A 20,390-nucleotide genomic window follows, 5' to 3' on the forward strand; every position below is an offset into this window, starting at 1 on the left:
AGGCCCGCTTACCGCAAAAAAAAAAAAAAAAAAAAAAAGAAAGGCCTACAATGTTAAATTTTATGTTCTGTGTATTTTACCACATTAAAAAAATTTTTTTAACTTGTTCAATAAGTTTATTACTGTCTTTATCTGAAAAATCTTCGTAGAAATTGTGGTTTGGGTTATTAACTCTCAGCAGCCCGTTCCTGAGCTCTAAGGAAGCTTGTCTTCTTCTGAGCTACCCGATCTTTCTTCTGGGCAAGTGACATTTTGGGATGGTTCCACCTCTTCTTTTTTTTTTTTTTTTTTTTTGCGATACGCGGGCCTCTCGTTGTGGCCTCTCCCGTTGCGGAGCACAGGCTCCGGACGCGCAGGCTCAGCGGCCATGGCTCACGGGCCCAGCCGCTCCGCGGCACGTGGGATCCTCCTGGACCGGGACACGAACCCGCGTCCCCTGCATCGGCAGGCGGACTCTCAACCACTGCGCCACCAGGGAAGCCCCCACCTCTTCTCTTTAACTTCTTTCTTAGGCTTCTTCTCATACACTGGATTCTCTCATATTGTAGCATGAGCTTTCTTATCCATCTCCTCCATCATGTCTGGAGTTATGTTTTTCTTTATGTATCGAGAGAGTTGTTTTTTGTAAGTATCTTCATCTTCTTCGATCAGGTAACGCACATAATCTGCAATGTTCTGCCCCACGATGTGCTTTCGGTGTACCTCAGCATTGAATTCTTTGCTTTCTGAATCATAACCAGGGAACCGTTTGGTACTGTGAGGGATAGACAAGCCTCCATCGACAGCTCCCTTCAGGGCCCCAACAGCGTTATTCTCAACAGTAGTCCTGGCAGGCCCTGCATCCAAGTAACAGGTGAAGGCACCAGGTTGACCATCAACGCTTTCCACACTGTATTCACCTCCAGTCGCCTCGACTTCGCCTTCATAAATTCTGTCCATCCCAAACCTATTAAGAAGCCTGCGTGCCAGCAGCAGGCCAGTGCAAGATGCTTCAGCGTAATGTCAGGCCAGCCTTCACGCCATACTTCGGGAGTTCACGAGCACAAGCTGCACAAACGGCCATACCTCCTTTTATACGGGCATAGCAATCTGACAAACGATATCTCTGTGAGTTACCTGGACTGTCATTCTGTATTTGGGTGCACTGTACTTATTCTTATCTTGGATTACCAATCGTTTCCGAGCATAGTAGTCAGTTTTGCCCTCTTGCCGTCTTCTAAATTTCACTTGGCATCTCTTGAACTAGGCCTTATTCTTGACAACTTTAACAAACCCCATCCTGTAGAACAGAGGCCTTAGCCGCCACTGAGCTGCAGAACCAGCACGGCTCTGGGGGGGGGATAAAGCAAAAAAAAATTTTTTTTTTTAATGTCTGGGCACCCCAGGGTCGTCCTGTGCCCTGAGCCCAGCCCACGCTCCATGCAAGGCTCTGGGTCGTGACTGTTCCCCCCAGCACGTTAGGAGCCGGGGACAGTAGGGAGCTGATGGGCAGCCTCGCGCCCTGGGTCATTACCATTAATAACAAACAACAATAGAGTGTATTTTTAAAACTTTCCCTAATGGAGATCCCCACGCAGCAACCAACACGCTCAGATTACCCACTGGTCCCCTAACGATACTAACACACAAAAGCCACGTAGGCCATGGAGAGCTGGGGCGAGGCGGATGCTTCCTGGCATCTGGGAGATGTCCCTCACTTATCTCCTTCCCCGCCAGTCCCACTCCCCAGCTTTGCGCAGGTACCAGGGACAAAGGCAAGGGAAGGGGTCTTCCGCATCCTCTGGGTCCTTGCCAATGCCTTGGCCCTTTGACTTAGTTTCCCCCACAGGCTCCCTTTTCTGCCTGTCTCCCCAGAGGCTGTGCTTAGGGGTGTCGGGAGGGGACACTAGGCCTGTAGCAGTAGGAGTGGAAAGGGCAGTGCTGACCATTGTGTGCACCCTGGTGTCTTAGACTGGCCTGCAGAGACCATCAGTCCTCTCTGACATATTTCAGGTGTGTCCTGGGCCCTGACTGTGCAGGGGTCATGCTCAAGCCCCCCCAGCAAAGGAGCTGCAGAGCAGGGACTCAAAGTCCTGGTGGCTGGTCCACTCTTAGTTCTTCCACTTCGTTCTCAGCAAAGGCAGAGCAGTTACCAACTCAGACTCTGGAGTCAGAGAGACCTTCCCCCAGGGAACCCCAGGCCAGGCAAGTCCTGGACTTCCCTAGCCTCAGTTTCCCCATCTGTGAAGGAGGCAAAGACAGCACCTCCTCATCAGCTGGGAGAATTACAGAGATGATGCATGTGGTGTCTCAGCGCTGAGTAAACGGTGACCATCATTCCAAACGTGAAGCCAAGCCTCGGCCTGCGTGGGCTCACCCTCTCCCAACCTCCCTGGGTCCACCCGCAGCCCAGGCCGGCACTGGCCAGAGGCCTCTCCACATTGGGCTCTGACATGATGAGGCCCATCCTGGTATTGGGCACTCACATGCTTTGTCAGATAACCCTCCCAGCAGCCCTGGGAGGGAGAGACTGCCGTTCCATTTTACAGACAGGAAGACTGAGGTCCAGAGAGACAGAGAGCTTGCTGGATATGGGATTCAAAAGCGGTCACCTGTGGCCCAAGAGCCATTGCTTTTAAGCACTACACGATGACTGACTGGGGTCGGGGATTGCCATGGTAGAGAGCAAGGTCCCTACAATTATGTGATCCCTGTGTGCATTTTACTGGAGTGAGGGCACATAGCTCATCAAATTCTCAAAGGGATTACAGGCAGATCTCTGTTTAAGTCCCAGCTTCTCCACATATTGACTCTGCGGCCTTGGGCATGTCACTTCCTCCCTGGTGCCTCAGTTTCCCCATTTTTCAAATGAGGGGTTTGACTGGAAAAATCTCTAAGTTTCCTCCAAGCACTGGCATTTGCTCATTCCTGACCCTCCTGTTAGATTCTCTCTTCCCTCCACCTCCCTCCTCACTCCTCATCCTAGCCTGGCCCCCCTGACGTAGCCTTGCAAACAGCTACAGGCCCAGCCAGCAACCACATCAAGGGCCAGAGGAAAGCCCATCCCTGACTAGGGGAGGCCAGAGGGAAGGCAGCTGACACCCAGGAGCTTGGGGCTGGGCCTACTCTGCCTCTTTCTCCCCAGAGTTCCCTGATCCCGGTCCTTTTCTGTGGTCAACAAGGGCCCCAGCTAGACCCTGTCCAGAGGCCCCAGATCCCCTCGGTGACCCCTGAGCCAGCCACAGCCCACCCATCCGGTGAGATTTAATTGATTTCAATTGACAACCATAACAAGAAATCTCTTTTGGGAAACTTCGGAAATGGAAGGGAGGCCATTAGGAAATTTACATTTGCGAATATGATGTTTAATTAGCAATACCAATAAATTAATAGGAGAATCTTGCTGCGGTTCTGGGTTCATAAAACACCAGCCTCAGTCGGCAGGAGAATGCAGCAGCCCGTGGCTGCCTGAAGGGAGAGGACAGGGCCATCGGCTCATTGCCAGCAGTGCCCCCGCCCCCTCAGCCCCCAGCCCATCCCTTGATGGAGTGGGGGGCGGGGCAGGAAGAGGCCAGCAAGGACTGGGGAAGAGGGAAGGTCTGAGTGCATATATTGGCTCGGCCACTTATTCCTTGGGGAAGTCACTCAGCTTCTGAGCCTCCATGTCCTTATCTGTCAAATGGGGACATTGATCATTATATCCACCTCCCGGGGTTGTCGTGAAGATTAAAGGAATTAATATGGGTAAAAGCCCATAGACCAGAAAGAAGCTGGCAGAAAATAAGTGTTACTTATCACTGCTGCTGCTCCTACTATTATTATTATTAATGGGATAACCAATGCGAGGCACCTGGCATGGAGGAAGGGCTTGATAAATACTAGGTGTTGCTGGCTTTTCATTTTTCTTTCCTGAGCCTAACCTGCTCTTCTGGGCTCCTGGGTACCTAGCACGGTCACCCTGATGACACTCACCACTGGAGTCACTGGCTCTCCACGGGCGGAGGCCATGTCTTGCTTATTGCTGTATCCCCGGCCCTGAGCAGGCATTGGAACACATTTGTTTGGTTGGTTTTTTGTTTTAAAAGTCTGTTAGGATATTTATTTTTTCAAAAAATATTTACTTATTTGACTGCGCTGGGTCTTAGTTGTGGCATTCGGGATCTAGTTTCCCGACCAGGTGTGGAACCCAGGCCCCCTGCACTGGGATCACGGGGTCTTAACCACTGGACCGTCAGGAAAGTCCCTTGAACATGTTTGTAAGCAAGCACAGATGCTCAGCTGTGACGTCACCTCTCCAGCCTGCAGACTGCCCATGACGGCTGATTACTTCTGGGATTTCGCTCGGGCTCCTCGGTGCTGCCCCCCCCCCAGCCCCTGTGATCCAGTCACCTGTCTCCCACCTCCTGGACCTAAGGCTCCATCTTCTGCCATGAAGTCAGGCTTCCCCACTCCATACCAGCTCCCTCCTGCCCCTAGGCCTCTGCACGTGCGGGGTACACTTGGAGTGTCCTTCTCTGGCTGATAAACTTCTGTTCCTTCACCAAGACCCAGCCTTATCCAGTCCCCTCTGACTCCAAGCCCTGCGGGGGCTGGGAACCAGGAGGTCTTAGTCACCAGACCCACTGCTCCTCTTTCTCCATGCCACCACCACTGTGCACAGCACTTGTGACCGGGACTTGCTGGTCCATCCCTTCAGAGGAGCTGTGCATGGCCCCTGAGCCTGTCCCCTGGAGGCTCAGATTACTCACCTTCTCTGGGCCCTGGAAGACCCGCTCCATGCCTCCTCTCAAGGAAAAAACTTCCCTGGCTGTTTCTCCAGCTTCCACGCTCCCACTTGGTTCCTACCTCTACCACCATGTTTCCCACTGTGTTGTAATAATTCGGCCGCCAGTTGTCTCTCCCCCTAGGTCTTGGTTCAGAACTGGGCCTTCTATCTCTTGCTCTTTCCAGGAATGGAGCCTGCTCTGCCCAAATGCATGAATAAACAAATGAATGAAACTGGGAGTGGGTTTAAATGTTGCCTCCTCCAAGAAATCCTCCCTGGTCATCCTGGCTCTACTTGTATTCATCTCATGTATTTATCGTCTGTCTCCCCCACCAGATTGCCAGCTCATAAAAGGCAGGGACCTTCTTGTTTTATTTACCATGACCTTCCTGGCATCTCTCCTGGAGGCTGTCACATGGCTTTGCTAATACATATTCACTGGATAAATGAATGAATGAATGAGTAAATGAGTATCCGAATGCATGAGGGACTGAGTGAATGACTCAATGACAAACTGACTGGAGAATGAGTGAACAAACGCATGAAAGAATGAATGGATGTGACCATGAATGACAGGTGGAAAGTGCTTCCCAGGGCTGGGGACAGAGCCCAGCCTCTCCCGAGCCCTGGCCACAATGAAGATCTTGTTTCCCCAACTGTTTATTAAATTGTGTGAAGTATATAGAAGACACGACAATAATTAAAGCAGGCACAACAACAGGTAATTAATTGCATTTCCAAAATTTGATCCATGCATATGAATGAATGGGAGGTCACTGATTCAGCCACAGAGGAGCCCCCATGCTCCCCCGCGCTCTCCAGGGAACAGAGGTGGGGGGGGGTGTCTCTGCAGGGTGGAGCTTGCAGAGGTAGAGAGGACATCCCTGGGGAGACAGTTTCCTCTTTCTCACTCCCTCTCCTCGGCAACACAGATCCAGGTCGCGGGGAGATGATTTAGGTGATGGGGATGATGTCTATGGTGGGAGGGATGCTCCCAGGAGCTCCCAGCTCACAGGAAGTCTCTAGGGGGGGGGGGGGGAGGTGACCACTAGCTCAGCACAGAGCAGGAGGTGGGTCCCCAACCCAAGTCCACTGGTATAGCATGAGGAGACCCTGGGGTGCGTGCTTAAAAATGCAGAAGCTCAAATCCTCGCCCGGATACTCAGTCGGAAGGTCTGAATTAAACCTGTATCCAAATTTAAAGCAAGCTCTCCAGTCATTCTGGAAGCTTTGGGAACTTCTTGCTGGCTAACCTCTGGCAGTCCCTCAGGTCCTAGGCCCAGAACTACCCTTTCTCCTCACTGCCTGCTGCCCACCCCACAGCAGTGCCAGGGTCAGGACAAAGTCTGATTTGGAGGACAGATGGCCTGGAGTCCAGGATGATGGATGGAGCAGGGCTGCCAGCCCCGCCCAGCCATTCAATATTAAGTTACCACGGCCGGAAGGAAGTTTGGACAGTAGGGGGTGAGATCCCTCTAGGCCCCAGGACAGAGAATTGAGTCTCTGGCTCAAGATTCTGCTAGAAAAACGTCCCCTCCTCCAGGAAGCCTTCTCAGCCCCAGGCTAAGTTGAATACCCAGTCTCCGGGCTCCTAAAAAGGCCAGGAGACCTACCTCTCTCTCAGCACTCATTCTTGGAAAAGTGAGCTTCCTTCCTCCCCCTTGACAAGGCTGGGGCTGAGTCTGGCCCATCTCTGACTCCTGAGCCTGGGTGTGGCCTAGAGTGGGCACTGACGTTGACAAGTGTAGCAGGCAAAAGGAAGGGAACTTGGGTGGGCACTGGGCCCTGCCTTGTCCTTCCGCCTGCCCCAGAGGGCACCTGCAGCTTCTACCAACAGCCCCCATCACTCCGACTTGAGCACCCCAAGGACATCTCTCTGGCCATAGGAGCCAGAGCTTGGCCCCCTGTGACTCACTCAACCAATGAACCAGTGACAGATGGGAGTTGGTGGATAAATGGCCGCCCGCCCCCTCCGCCCCAACACTCTCACCTTGGGACAGTTCTGAGCTGTGCTCTAGTCTCTGCAGGAGTCATGAGCCCTGGCTACTCACAGTGGCAACTGCTCATTGACACGTTTTCCTCGTCTTCTCCCCACCCCACCCCGCCCCCGTTCTCCTTGGAGATCCCTCTCAAATGCACACACCCAGATCCCTGGTCTGCTTTTGGGGAGACCCAAAATAAAAGAGCCACCAAACGAGGACCCCAACTTACTAACAAGAATTATCCTGGGAGGACCCTGGGTTGCCTTACAAAACCCTGCACATCCCTCCACTCGCCTGGCCCATGCGGCCCCCTGTGATATGGGCACTGCTTTTATTCCCAGTCTACTGATGAAGAAACAGAGTCTCAGAGACGTCAGACTTGTTGGTTGAGGCAACAGAGCAAAGCAAAGGGAGACAGGGGCTGGAACCCGGGCCTCCCTTGAAGGAACAAGACTTCAGGGTGAAGGTTGCTAACAGGTTGTCAGGTTTCATCGCCCTGAACTGTCGTTTTCTTAAGAGTCAAAACTATTTGGGAAACTATTGGAGGACCATATATTTCCTGTGTGTGCTTATACCTGCCAATCCCTGGGGCACTTAAGCTTGCAACCCATTTGTAGTGACCCAGACCAAGTGCTGCCCCAAGATTTCACAAGGAGGGCTGTGGTCCAGCTCAGGATTCAAGTCAGATCTCCTGGGGGTGGGGTCCAGGAAACAAGAGGACTGTCTGGGAAGAGGCTGGAGTTCCTCCTCCCAGCTCCAGGCCTCTTGGCTCATCCCTGCCTCAGGCACTGAAGAGCGTAAGCCTGGGTTCAGATCTGAGCTGTGTGATCTTGGGCCCATGACTGTACCTCTCTGAGCCTCGGTTTTCTCATCTGTAACATGGGGCTCAGAGTCCAAGTTCCCAGGGCGCTGCCGGCACTAGAGATCCTAACACGTGTCAGCCTTTCAGCAGGTGCTCAACAGATGGGCTGGAGACACTTCCCAGCGGCCCGAGGTCCCAGCCTCTGGAATGGTCGCCCCTCCTTTCTGGCTTATTAAGCCTGGGCAATGGGTCAGGCGACAGGAGGAATGACTGGGTGTGAGGGGGTGTCAACAGAGTCTGTTCTCAAGGAGGAGAGGCTGTGAGGCCCTGCTCCCCAGGGGCCTGCATGACTGGGAGTAAAAGAGCCTCTCAAGCCCAGCAGAGACCTCTGGCTCCCCTCTCGTTACCTGCCTGTTAGGACACAGTGGGCCTGGGGAACAGGCAGTCGTGGTGGCGGAACCCCAGAGGTCACAGCCATTGGGGGACACTCCAGGCCTTATCACCCTTGACCCGTGCCTTCTGCCACCTGGCATCTCCAGCTGGAGGGCAGCCAAGAAGGTCCATTCCTCCCCGAAAAGAGGTTCCCAGGAAGACACTTCCAGGATGCTTATTCTAAAATGACAGACACCCACATGTACATAGTGGGCTTTCCTGTATTTTAACTTAAAAAAAAATGTTTTAAATGTTCTACAGAAACTTGGAAACACTTGTGATAGTGTTGGCATTAATTTTTTGATAACGTTAACTTAATCAGATAATTATATATTTAGATATTTACCATGAGCTATAGAGACCAAAATGTCACCAAATAATTTGCACTAATTTTTATAAGCAGATTAAGTCGCGTTCTCTGCTCTCCCTTGCCTTCCAGCTGGTCTTTCCTGAGGCTGCACTCCCGGCCCAGCCCAAATAAGGGTGCAGAAGCCCTGGGGTGAGAGGGAGTGGGCTTCCCCATCCCACCTCCACCCGGGGATCGGATCCCTAAGAGACCACGCAGGCTTGCCCCAGGCTTCGTGCAGCCTCCCCGACCGCCCCAAATGCCCCCAAAAGAGGCCCTCAGTCTTGGGATGGGTGGAAGCGCTCCCCAGACATGGAGGGAAGGAGGGAGGGTGCCCTGGAGAGGACGAGGATTAGGCGGCTGGAGCCCGGAGGGAGGACAGGGAGGGAAGTTCCCTCCCTGGATGCCCTGGGCGGGGAAGTGAGACCTGCCGCGTCCACCTGGTCCCGGCGAGGTCCGGGGCGCGGCGGGGCCGTGTCCCCGCGGAGCCCGCGGCCGCCGGTAGGGGGCGCCTTGGTCATGCATTATTCATCGCCGAGCCGCGCGCCCGCCGCCTCCCTCGCTTTCCCGGCGCAGGCTGCGGGCTTCGCGCAGGAGCGGGAGCGCGTAGCCTTCACAATATTGTGGCAGCTCCGCGAGTGACGGCTCAGGGGAGGCGGGGGTGCGCAGCCTTGGCGGCAGGCAGCGGGCGGCAGCGGGAGCTGGGGCTGCGTGGGGTCCGGGGGGTGCGGGCGATGCTGGGTCACACGGCTCAAAGTGGGCTCAGGCCGGGAGGGGTTGGTGAGCGTAAGGGCAGAGCCTTTAGCGTCCGTCCCTCCGACCGTCCATCCATCCTTCCATCAAGTCAACTAACGCCTAGGAGCATCTGCTCTGTGCCTGGTGTAGGGGATATAAAGGTGAACGGGGCAGGCAAGGTCCCTATCCTTAAAAACTTAATCTCCAAGTCGGGGGAAGAGAGATAAAAAGCACGTAAACGCAAATTAAGATAATCCCAGTTACTGACAAGTGCTCTGCTTAAAACACGCAGGCGTGATAGGGAGTGTGTGTCAGTGGCTGTCTAGGTGGCCAGGGAGGGCTTCTGTGAGAAGGTGACATTTGTGCAGAGATCTGAAGAACGGCAAGGATGCGCCTGACCTTGGCCAGTGCCTGGGCCTCCGGGGCCTCTCCTTGCCCCGCCCCTGGCCTTCTAGGGGTGCTATAACGGTCAACCCCACACACACGCCAAGAAGCAAGGAGGAAGGTGAGGCTCCAGTTCCGGCTGAGGGCTCAGTCAGGGGGTCACCCCGGCTCAGACTGCATCTGGGATGCAGGTACCAGGCCAGGGGGAGGCAGGAGGCCAGGCAGCCAGCCCTGGAGCCGTGGGCATGGATGTTGAAAGAAGCGGGTGCCAGGGGTGCCCTCCCTACCCCGGCGCGGGCCCCGGGCTGGGGAAGCTTAGAGTCACGGAGCCTTGGCACCTCAGCCCTGTATGGGGGTCTCACCACTCCACATCCCTCCCCCCGGGCCTCCCAGGTCTCTGCTCCAGGCCGGCAGGGGGCATGGAGGGCGTGGGCTCCGGGTCATCACCAGCATCGGATTTCCTTTCACTTGTGCAAAGACTGGTTGACGCCTGAGCACATCAATATCCTTAATGACAGTGAGAGGAACTGGGACTCCAGTCGGTCGGCGCCCCCCTCCGCCTCCCTTCGCCCCCTCCCCTCCTCACTCACTCTTCCCCTCCTTTCCTCCCTTCCTCTCCCCCCTCTCCCTGCTTTCTCACTCACACCTCTCTGTCTCCCTCCTTCCCTCTTTCCTCTTTCTCTGTTTTGGTATCTTTCTTCTCTTCTTTCTTGCCTTTCTCTCTGTCTCCCTCCTTTGCCCTCCTCTCCTCTCCTCTTTCTCTCCCCCCCTCCACAGGACCCCACAGCCCTTGTGCATTCACAGACTTTCACCCCACAGCTCTGGGGGGCCCCCAGCTGGGCCAGTCCCTCTATCTGTCTGTCCATCCCCAGCTGGGCCCCGATGCCCCATGTTGGGAGGCAGCCAATGCCTGGAGACAGGGCCCACGTGGTGAGGCCCAGGGAGAGGAGGCTGAATCTTGGCAACCCCGGCCCCAGAGGCACACGAGCTCCTGCCTTCCGTGCCCCACGCCACGCTGAGAAATTAAAAAGCCAAGTTAGGGTGTGGGGCGCCACGGGAGAGGGGAGAGTTTTGGGGAGGATCTTCTGTTTTGTATTTTTTATGACCATATATAATTTTGCGTTTCTCCCCTCAGCCCCTGCCTCCTTGGCTCCCAGATGTGTCCCACATTGAAGAATTATCTCTCCTCCCTAGAGTGAAATAAATGCAATCAATATGAGTATTGCTCTCAGGGCCTTGAAATATTACATTAATGTTCCATGTGGTGACATTTTAGCTGGAATTTTCAAATACATTATGATGGTTCAAATTAATATTTATCAGATCAGCTTTTATATTTTGCAAAAGAGAGAGAGAGCGAGAGAGGGAGAGAGGGAGAGAGAGAAAAGGAAAGACAGAGAGAGCATTATTAAAATACAAAATGCAGATCAACTCTAAAATCGATGGTCCATTTTCCCAGCACTTTCCAGGGGCTGTCTTTAGCTTTCTGGGTTTGTTTTTAAATTTATTGGTGTTTCAGGCAAATCTATTGGGCTCCCTCAGCCCCCTGGTTGGCCTCCCCTCCTGACTGCCTCTTGCAGGCTTATGGGCCCTTCCTTTTCTGTCTTTCTCTCTTTATTATCCTGAAATGTAAATTACGACATTAGCCCGGTCCTTATTTTTTTTTAAACTCTCCGATGATTAAATCTGCTACACGACATCCTTGTCCTTTCTATAAATTAAATCATCTTGGCTTTGCACCTCCAGCTCAGGGTGGCCGTTGCCCGGGTGTCACGGCACCGGGCAGCTGCGGCTGAGGGCTGGGGTCCTCATCCCTCTCTGGAGCGGGACACTGGGGGCCTTTGTTGGGGGGGCAGGGAGGCCGCCTTCCTGGCTCCCCATTTTTCTGTAAATAAGAAACGTGGACTGGAGGGAGGAGGTGATGGCAGTCGTGGCTTCCACTTTATCTCAGTCACTTCCAAACTGATTACTCTGTGAAGTGGAAAATCTGGGCAGATTAATGGTTTAATTCTCTTTTTTCTTTTGCTTTTTTCCCCTCCGCCTCCAGTTTTGTTTCGGTTTGGTTTGGTTTTTGCCCTGTCTTCTTTTTGCATCTTTTCCCCCTTCTCGGAGTTGTATTCGTAAAGACTCAGAAGCTCTTTTTCACGAGGTGCACGCGTGGCAAGCCAGCTGGGAGACATTCCCAGGCCCGACCTGGCTCTGCCTGGGAGCTGCAGGGGTTAACAATGCCCGCTCCAGTCCTCCACTTTTTCTCTTTGATGATTTTCTATTTCCTCCCTCCTCAAGTTCTGGGTGAGAGTTTGAACTAGCATGAGCTTTTATGGTCATGTACACAAAGGTACATACACACACACACACACACACTCATACACTCACCCCCCACACACACACACCCAGGGGCAGCTCGCACATGTGCACGCGCAAACTCGCACACAAACCCAGCAATATAGACCTCTGAGAGGATCTGCATAAGAGAGCTGCCCTCCTGATTTCTCTCTGCTGCTGATCCGGCCAAAAGAACGACAGGAAACTTAAAAAAGAAAAGGAGGAGGGATCGATTATTCGACCTGTACTTGAACCCGACTGAAAGAGATAAAGCGGAATTTTCAATAGGTCCCCTGCCCTTTTCACCAGGAGGGAAAGAGGAGAAGAAAAACAAGAGATATTTATATGACAGCAGCTGCTGAAAATAGCATTTCAGAGCCATAAAAAAGGCAAAAAGAAATTCAACGGTAGAAAAGGCAAGAAACTCCTCGTCTGCTCCCCAAAAGGCCAGGCAGGCAGTGAGTGTCTGCGGCTGGAAATGCACGCATGCCTTCTATAGATCTGTTTGAAATTATACTTGTCATTGAGGGGGAATTTATGCTTCTATTGATCTGCAAAAGGAAAATATTAAATGGTTTGGTTTTGATCTTTCGGTGACCCCAAGGTCAAGGGTAGTAGCGGATTAGTATTCATAGAATTCATTACGGAATTGCAGCCTGCATCCACTTTATGCAAACATGCTCAAAACACGCCTGGTGAAGCAGGCAGCAAATGGCCAATGACAAGGAAAGAGTCGGCAGCACCCCCTCCCACCCCGTAGGGCTTGCCTGCTTCCCACCCCTCGGGGAGAAAAAGAAAGGACTAGATGGAAGAAAACACCCCGGGACTCAGGGGCTTGTACAGAAGGCGGTTCCCCTTTGGAACACAAGGAAGTTCAGAAGATCACCTGCAACGGGGATTGTGGTGTGGGTCTGAGAGACCCAGGAACACGGATAGTGGGGGTTCAGGTAGGTAGGAAAGGGCACCCATACCTGGAGCAGGACACCGCTCAGAAGGCGATGACCAGACATGCACGTGACACGTGTGCGCATACACACTCAGCCCGTGGAAACCTGGGTCTTTCCTGGAGGGAGGGATACGGTGTGCTGGCCAGCAGGCTGAGAGCTCCACTCCTCTCCAGGGGTGACATTGCCTCTCGTTCCACGCTGAGGAGCGTCCTTAGTGAGAGGAAGGAGAGAAAGGCCAGGCGTGCGTGCTGCCCTGCTCCGCCCAGGTCCTTCTGCTCTCCGCCAGTGGCCACGGAAACTGTGTCCAAATGTGTGTGCAAGGGGGACACACGTGGAGCCCCTGGGAACGGGCCACAAACAACCCTCCCCACCCTGGGCTCAGCACACAAGTGCCCTCTTAGCAGAGTCTGTCCCCAGTGGTGGGAACATTTGGTCAGTAACAGTCACTTGCCAACGAACTAAAAATAACCCACCCAGCGTATCACTGCAATGGCAGGAATTCTGGCTGGCCCTTGTTCTGCCGGCTGATCCGCAGAACCCCGCCGGTGGGGCATACAGATCCCGACTCCCATGGGGGCCAATAGAGCAGACCTCTGGGGGTAACCTAACGATGCTTGCTGTCTATACGGGGATGCTGGCTACTTCTGCACTTTACCAGCTTATCATCTCACTGACCACTCACAACAGCCCAGCAAGGCAGGGGTTGTCAATATCCCATTGTATAGATGAGGAAACTGAGGCTCAGGGAGGCGGAGTCACCTGCTCAAGGGCTTGGCTCTGTCCTGACGCCAAAGACCACACTCTCTTAACCGCTTTGCTCTAATGGTCTGGCAACATTTGGGCAAATTCCAGGGTTGGTTCACATTTCAGGTTCAGGGGGAGGGGAGTTTGGGATGAGGATGGGGCGGGGAGGCCTTGGGGGATACGGGGGCTGTGGGGAGGGAGAGGTAGAATGGCCCCCAGCCCTGCCGCCCCGTTCCTGCGAAGGAGGACAGCGTTCTGCCTATTAATCATGTTTCATTTATATTAGCTTGACTCGATCTACTGTATAGTTGAAATGGATTTAATTTTAGATCACGCACTATGGAAGGGGGCCAGTTTGGTGTAAGGAGCATTATGAATATTTTCCATAAGCTGGATATACATTATCCAGGGACAGATATACGAGCAGAGGCCCAGGGCTCCTGGCTGGGGGAAGGGGCTGAGTTCTCCGGCTTCCCTGCCACTCCCCTGCAGCCCAGGGTCACAGGGCTTCAGAGGGAGCCCTCTCTGCCCCCCGTCCCCATGGGGGTGACGGGGGTATCTCAGCCCCATCTTTCCACCGCCCGTGAGCTCATCCTCACTGACCTTGAAGTCGCTGCTTCTCCTGGCTCCGGGTGGAATTGCCAGCCTGGGAGGTGTGTGTAAGAGGGAGGACCCCAGAGCCGTGGGAGACGCAGGGCCCTGCCGGAGGTACAGGAGAGGGTGTGGGATTGGAAGGGAGGGGACCTCCGGAGCCCCACCTTCAACCCCAAGCTCTGATGGAGACAGAGAAAGCCTGGTTCCTGGCTGCCCAGCCGGTGGGTGGGCAGGTCCAATCCAACCTTCCCCAGAGCCCCACTGAGCCTGGGCTGAGGCCCTCCCTTTCCTGGGAACAGACCTTGGGCCTTGCCCCTTTTCCAAGGGCACCAGCGCCAGCAGGCCCCCCTGGAGGAAAGGAGAGCTCGTGGGGGTCAGGGCACAAGCCCATGGACACACAGTGGGGGAGCAGCAGAACGGGGTCACAGCCTCCTGCCTGCAGCTCTGGGCTCTTCCCTCCCCGTGCCCACCCTGAGTCCCCTCCATCACCTCCACCTGGACAAGTGGAGTGAGAACACCTGGCGCCGCCCAGGTGACTTCTGTACTCCTCATACCTCCCACCCCTGTTATTTCTCTCTGCCCCAACTTTCCCGCGTGGGAGCCAGGCACCACGCAGCGCTTTACAGATGGAGGAAACTGAGGCTCAGGTGGGCTGTGATGTTTATACTCAGACCTAAACCTGTTCTCTCCCTCCACCCTCCAGCCTGCGTCCCCACCTGGCCTGCCCATCCAGGCTCCCCAGGCTGCACACACTCCAACTCCAGCGTGCTCACCGCCCCCCTCACAACCGCTGCTCCATCCTGCCACAAATACCACTCAGGGTGGTCCCTTCTCTCCAATGCCCCCGGACCTCTAGTCCAAGTGGCCACCGTCTCTCCCCTGGAGTACTGTGTCGGCCTCCTGGAGGGTCTCCAAAGCCCCCCCGCCAACTCCAGTCTGTTCTCTGCACTGTGGCAGGAGACACCTTGCTCGAAGCAGCATGGTTACATGGTACACTCCCCGCCGGGCGCCTACCATCAAATCTCAAATCATACTCTGGCCAAGAAGGCTCATCGGGGAGTGGACCCTGCCGACTTCCCCAGGGTCACCCCCTCATCTACAGCTCCATTTCCGATCTCCATGGTCTAGAAAGGCTCTTGACCTGCCATGTGCTGTGGTCCCTCCACCACAGGACCTTGGCCCAAGCCAAGCCCACTGCCTGGATCACTGCCCTTCCCACTTCACCTGCCTAACTTCTCTATAACCCTCAGGCTCTACTATAGCTTCCCCAGGAAGACTCTGATCACACCCCCCGCCCCAGTACAATCTAGATCAAGCCCCACTTTTGCCTTTTGCAAATCCTACAGCCATAGGGGATAGGTGGGGTCCATACCCAGCAGGCAAGACTCTGGGTGGGCACTGGGCCTGTGCCATGGGTGGGTACCAGCTGAGCCGCGCTGCCTCTCCACCATCCCCACATCCATAAGTTCCTCCATCAGCTTGGCATATAATACACCCGTCACCCACCCCAGCCCGTCTGGCAGCCTTTCAGAAGTGGCATGCGACGCTTCCCTTATTCACTCTTAATTTAAGGTTTTGTGAGTTGTAATAACCCCCCTTTCCCCCAAATCACTGGGGATGGGACCTCCACGTCAGCCCAGGGCCAGGAGAGCTGAAGGGTAATTGCATTGCACATATGCTAATGGTTGTCTGGAGAAGACAATGGCAACTGGGGACTGGGATGGGGCCTCACTCCACCCAGACTGCCTGCCTGAAAGGGAGGGGGGCGCCTGGCGGGGTTGGGGGCTGGAGTCATGAGCCAGCTGGGAGCATCTGGGGGACTGTGGGCTCACAGTCCACAGTAGAGGAGAAGATGAGAGCGTCCCAGTCTAGAGGGCTTGATGGGGGACCGAGGCCCTGGAAAGGGGGTGCAGAACACTCTTCTTCCCCCAATTCCTCCTGCCCCACCTACTCGCTCTTTTCTGGGGCCAGAGATGGCTCCCAAGGAGAAGGAGAATCTGGGAGAATGGACATGGAGGAGGTGGGGGGTCACACAAATCCTGCTTCTGCCTCCCACAAGCTGTGTGACATTAAACAAGCCACTTACCCTCTCTGAGCCTCAGTTTCCTCATCTTTAAAAGTCTTATTTTATGAGTATCTCCCTCTAGCTTGTTCTGTATATTAACAGGGATAATACATAGAGGCAAATTGCAGAGGGCTTGGCACACCGAGGTCCTCAACAAGTTAACTTATTGCTGAAGTTTTTATACTATTAATCCACTGTGGCTCTGCCCACAGTCTGTGATGAGGTAGAGTGTGGGATCCTGGCTTCCCACCTGGAGAGGAGGTGCCTCCAGGATGGAAGGAGGGTCATGAGGCTCAAAGGCCACCTCCTCAGAGAGGCCTCTGCCACCTCCCCTCCGAGGAGCCTCCCTTTTAGTCTCCAAGGTGGCATGCTCTTGCCTCCTTCACTGAGCTTATTCCAGCATGTACTGTAACTAAATATTTGTTTTCTTGCTTCTTGTCTGTTCCTGTCTCTAGACTGTGGGTCTATCAGGGTACCTGGAACAGTGCCTGACACAGAGTAGGTGCTCAATGAATATTTGCCAAATGAATGAGTAATTGAATGAGGCCCAGGCAAAACTGTGGGAGGCCAAGGGTATGTGGATGGGGGTTCGCGCGGGGTGGGGAGCGGTCTCTTGGGCCCACCTTACCTCTGTCTTTGGCCTCAGGAGCAAGCCCTGACCACCCAGGGTCCCGTCCCCATTCTGTCATTGGAATAGACCTTTCCTGCTTCCCTGTGGATTCAGGAGCTGGGATGCCCTCTAGGTATGAGGGTGGGATGGAGGAACCTTTCCAGGTTGGGTGTCCCCAGTGTTCCCTCCCAGGCTCTTCCAACTGCCTTAGGCCACACAAGGTGTCTGAGGCCCCTCACCTCCCTGGCTTCTGAGGCGAAAGCATCCCCAGTGTGGCTCAGCTGTCCCTCCTTAGGGTCTAAACAGAGACCTGACATCCCTTCCCTAGGGAGGCTGCAGCCCTTGAAGGGCCCAGTATTTTAAGCAGATTTCACAGGGTTCTGGGCACGCCTGGGCGGCTCATTATGGTGGCCAAGGTTGATCATGAAGAAGCTTTGGCTGTGCCCCCTCCTAAGCCCCTGCCCCACTGCCATGGTCTGCTGGGTACCAAGATACCCAGATCTCACACCCAGGTCCTCCCTGACTCCGGCACCGAAGAGAGGCGAGAGGTCAGTAGCCCACTCCTAGCCCAAGGCCAGGGGGGTCTGAGCCAGTCCAGCCTCCACTCCCCAGGTGGGGGAGGCCTGTGGGTCCTCCGTGGGCCTCAGGGACACCAGTGACTCCAGAGAGCTGCCCGCTCCACCTTACAGGGCCCACGGCGAGGCCCAGGCTGAAGTGTAGCTCCTCTCAGAAATTCTGAGGAGTGGGACTTCCCTGGTGGTCCGGTGGTTAAGACTCCGTGCTTGCACTGCATGGGCCGTGGGTTCGATCCCTGGTCAGGGAACTAAGATCCCGCATGTCGCATGGCGTGGCCAAAAGAAAAAAAAAGCAATTCTGAGTAGTGAGGCTGAGGGAGAACACAGATCTGATGATGATGACTCCGGAGGATGTGCTGGAAGGCTGTGGGTTCTGTGCCAGAGAAAGAGCCAGAGGGAGTGGGGAGAGACAGGGAGAGGAGAGAGGGCGCGCGCGCGCGCGAGAGAGAGAGAGACAAAAAGAGGCAGATCTATCTAGAACAGGATAGGGAGAGAGAGAGCAAAGAGAAAACAAGGGAAACAGAAACAGACACACTCTGAGAGATGGCAGGGAGGAAGGAGGGAGAGACTAGGAGTCACTCAGAGACAGAGACACACGCTTGAGGAAACCGAGGCAAAGAGCAGGAGGAGGAGGCCAGCGGGGAGCCTGTGTGTGTGCAAGGCAGGCTGGGAGATGGAGTGAGCGTGGGGCCCAGCGTGTCTGGGCCTGTGCACGTGGGGTCTAGTACTGTCTGAGCACGCTGCCAGGCACGGAGTCGTTTGGACGATCCTTGCTGGGTTTGATGGAACATGGAGTGGTAGGGGAGGCAGATGTTTTGCATCCAAGAGAACGCGTGCCCTCCTAGTGGGACTATTCCTGAGTGCCTGTGATCACACGTGCGGCCTGTGCACGCGTGTAAGTGTGTGATGATGTGCAGGAGGGCAGGGCTCCGCTCCCCCTCAGCTGTCCCCACGCCCCCTCGGTGAGGAATCCATGTGTCGTCGGCCCCGGCTGGTGGGCTGCAGGGCCAGGATGGGTGGGCAGCCTGACACATGCCCTCACGGGGTGTGGGGGGAGGAGGCCAGAGAGCTCTGAGCAGCCAAGAAGCGGCGGGCAGCGAAAGTGAGCCATAAAAGGGCCACTTCTCCCGCCGCTGTTCACTTGACACTCTCTAACCCAGAAGCCACCTGTTCAGCCATCAGTCACCCAAGGAAAACACAGCTTTCCTGAAACCGGGAATTGGACAGACAGTCCCGGGAGGGGGTGAGCATGGGGGAAATGACTGCCCTCTGCCACTTCCAGGGGGCCCCCAGGTAGGGTCGGGCGGGGTAGACTGGAGGGTGGCCTCTGGCCTCAGAGAGCCAGAAAAACCAAACAGCCCACCACTCCCAACTTGGCACCAACGTGGCACGTTTGGGGGGCCCAGAAGTGCTCACCTTGGGGTGATGAAGGAACGGCCCTTAGCAAGGGCTGTGCCCTGGAGGAGCTGTCACACAGGCTCTGCGTCCCTGCGTGGGGACGGGTCAAGGGCAGGCGTGGGGTAGGGGTGTCATGGAGGGAGGCTGGACCTTGGGGGGCGGGCAGGGCTGCTGGGGCAGGGGAGGGACCTGGCTTGGAGGCAGGCCTGGGGCTCTGCCCAGCAGTGGTGCCCGGCCAGCGGAGGCCCCGCCATGCCCCGCCATGCCCCGCCTCGGGTAGCTTGTTAATTTCATCGTTTAGCCCGTTTATGGTGTTCCCAGTTGCTGTTGCTTTTATAAACAAGCATTTTGGTGACCTTCCCCTCCGGACATCAGCTCCGCAAGAATCCCGAGCCCTGAACATTTATAAATAAGCCTTCTCTCAAGTTCCACAACAGGTGTGACCTCCCCCCCGCCCCCCTCCTCTGTCCTGTCCGAAAACTGAACAGTTTCAACCAGCAAAGGGAGGCCGCCTGGGCTGTCTTAAAGGGGTCGAGTGGAGGCCACGGTGAGTGTGGCTGCGAGGGGGGCTGGCCTGCCTCCTCCCCCTCCGCTTCCCCCAGGCTGAGGGTCTCCAAGGATAGGGCCAGGCTGGTGAGCAGTTGAACCCCTGACCCCACTTCCCCAAACATCCAGCTGGAGGCAATGGTCTGAGAGGGCGTCTCAGCTGACAGAGCGTATCTGAGTCAGGCCTTCCCCCACCAGGGAAGTTTTACCCAGCAACACCCCCATTGCCCTCCACAGTCTGATCCCCCATTTTCTCCCCTCCTTGGAGGAGTAGAGGACATGTCCCCCTCTTCTTTCCTGCCAAAAGCTCTCTGATTCATGATTTGCAACATTTCATTTGCTTATTTAACACGCATTCATCTATTCAACAAATATTTCTGGAGCTCCCACTCTGAGCCAGGCTCTGCGCCAGGAACACAGAGCTGCAGAAGGCTCAGCCCTGCCCCCAGGGAGCTCACCATCGAGGGGGCACCGAAGAGTGCCACCGTAAGACGGGGGCACCACGGGGTGCCGAGTTTCCCCATCTAAGGGAGCAGAACAGGGCCTGGGAGCAGCGAAGGGGATCCCAACCCAGACTCGGGGCTGCTACGCTTCCTGGGAGTAGGGGCTGGTTTTTGAGTCAAGTCATCCCCATGGAGGTGTCAAGGGGAAAAACACGCCAAGCAAAGGAAACTGACAGGGCAGGGGCACAGAGGCAAACGAGCCTGGGGTGAGGATGGAGATGACGGTGATCATGTTGATCAAGGGTGGTTGTCCTGTTGATGGTTGTTGTGGTGATGTCTGAATCAAACCACAAGGAGTATTTCCCTCAGTGTAACCAAGGTAGGAAGGTGGCAGATCCTAACCGTACCTGTGAGGGGCCGTCAAGGTCCCAACTGGTTCTACGTGTCAAGAGTGATGATCAAGGTAAGGATGGAAACATAGCAAGCAGCAAAAAGCCTCGAACCAGGAGGACTGGGTGCTGGACTAGGCGAGGACCTCAGGGCCCAGATACAAGTGTGTCGACAGGGGGCTTGGTGGACATTGTCTTTTGCCCAGTACCCAGTGTGGGTCCAGGGTGGGCCTGGTGACCTAGGGGACTCCTGCAGGACATGGACCCTCGGGTGGACAGTGGCGTGAGCCATGGCAATGTGGGTGCTGGGCATACCCAGGGACTCAGGC

The 20,390-nt window shown here is 55.1% G+C and overlaps 1 long non-coding RNA gene and 1 pseudogene across 3 annotated transcripts; both read right to left on the reverse strand.

The window, feature by feature from the left end:
• Window positions 1–93: 93 nt before the first annotated feature.
• On the reverse strand, window positions 94–1,278 carry LOC132516380 (large ribosomal subunit protein uL18-like; annotated as a pseudogene).
• Window positions 1,279–10,701: 9,423 nt separating this feature from the next.
• LOC132516381 (uncharacterized) lies at window positions 10,702–18,799 on the reverse strand. Of its 3 annotated transcripts, XR_009539305.1 has the most exons (5): window positions 18,702–18,799; window positions 14,045–14,140; window positions 12,722–12,907; window positions 11,878–11,955; window positions 10,702–10,753 (listed from the first exon to the last, which is right to left on the reverse strand). It is a non-coding gene; the product is annotated as an uncharacterized LOC132516381 (long non-coding RNA). The 3 variants fall into 3 exon arrangements; XR_009539307.1 differs by lacking the exon at window positions 11,878–11,955 and having other exon boundaries at window positions 10,726–11,310; XR_009539306.1 differs by lacking the exons at window positions 10,702–10,753; window positions 11,878–11,955 and adding an exon at window positions 11,966–12,301.
• Between the last annotated feature and the right edge of the window lie 1,591 nt (window positions 18,800–20,390).

This window comes from Lagenorhynchus albirostris, chromosome 2 (assembly GCF_949774975.1).
Source record: "Lagenorhynchus albirostris chromosome 2, mLagAlb1.1, whole genome shotgun sequence".
NCBI classification, from domain to species: Eukaryota; Metazoa; Chordata; class Mammalia; order Artiodactyla; family Delphinidae; genus Lagenorhynchus; species Lagenorhynchus albirostris.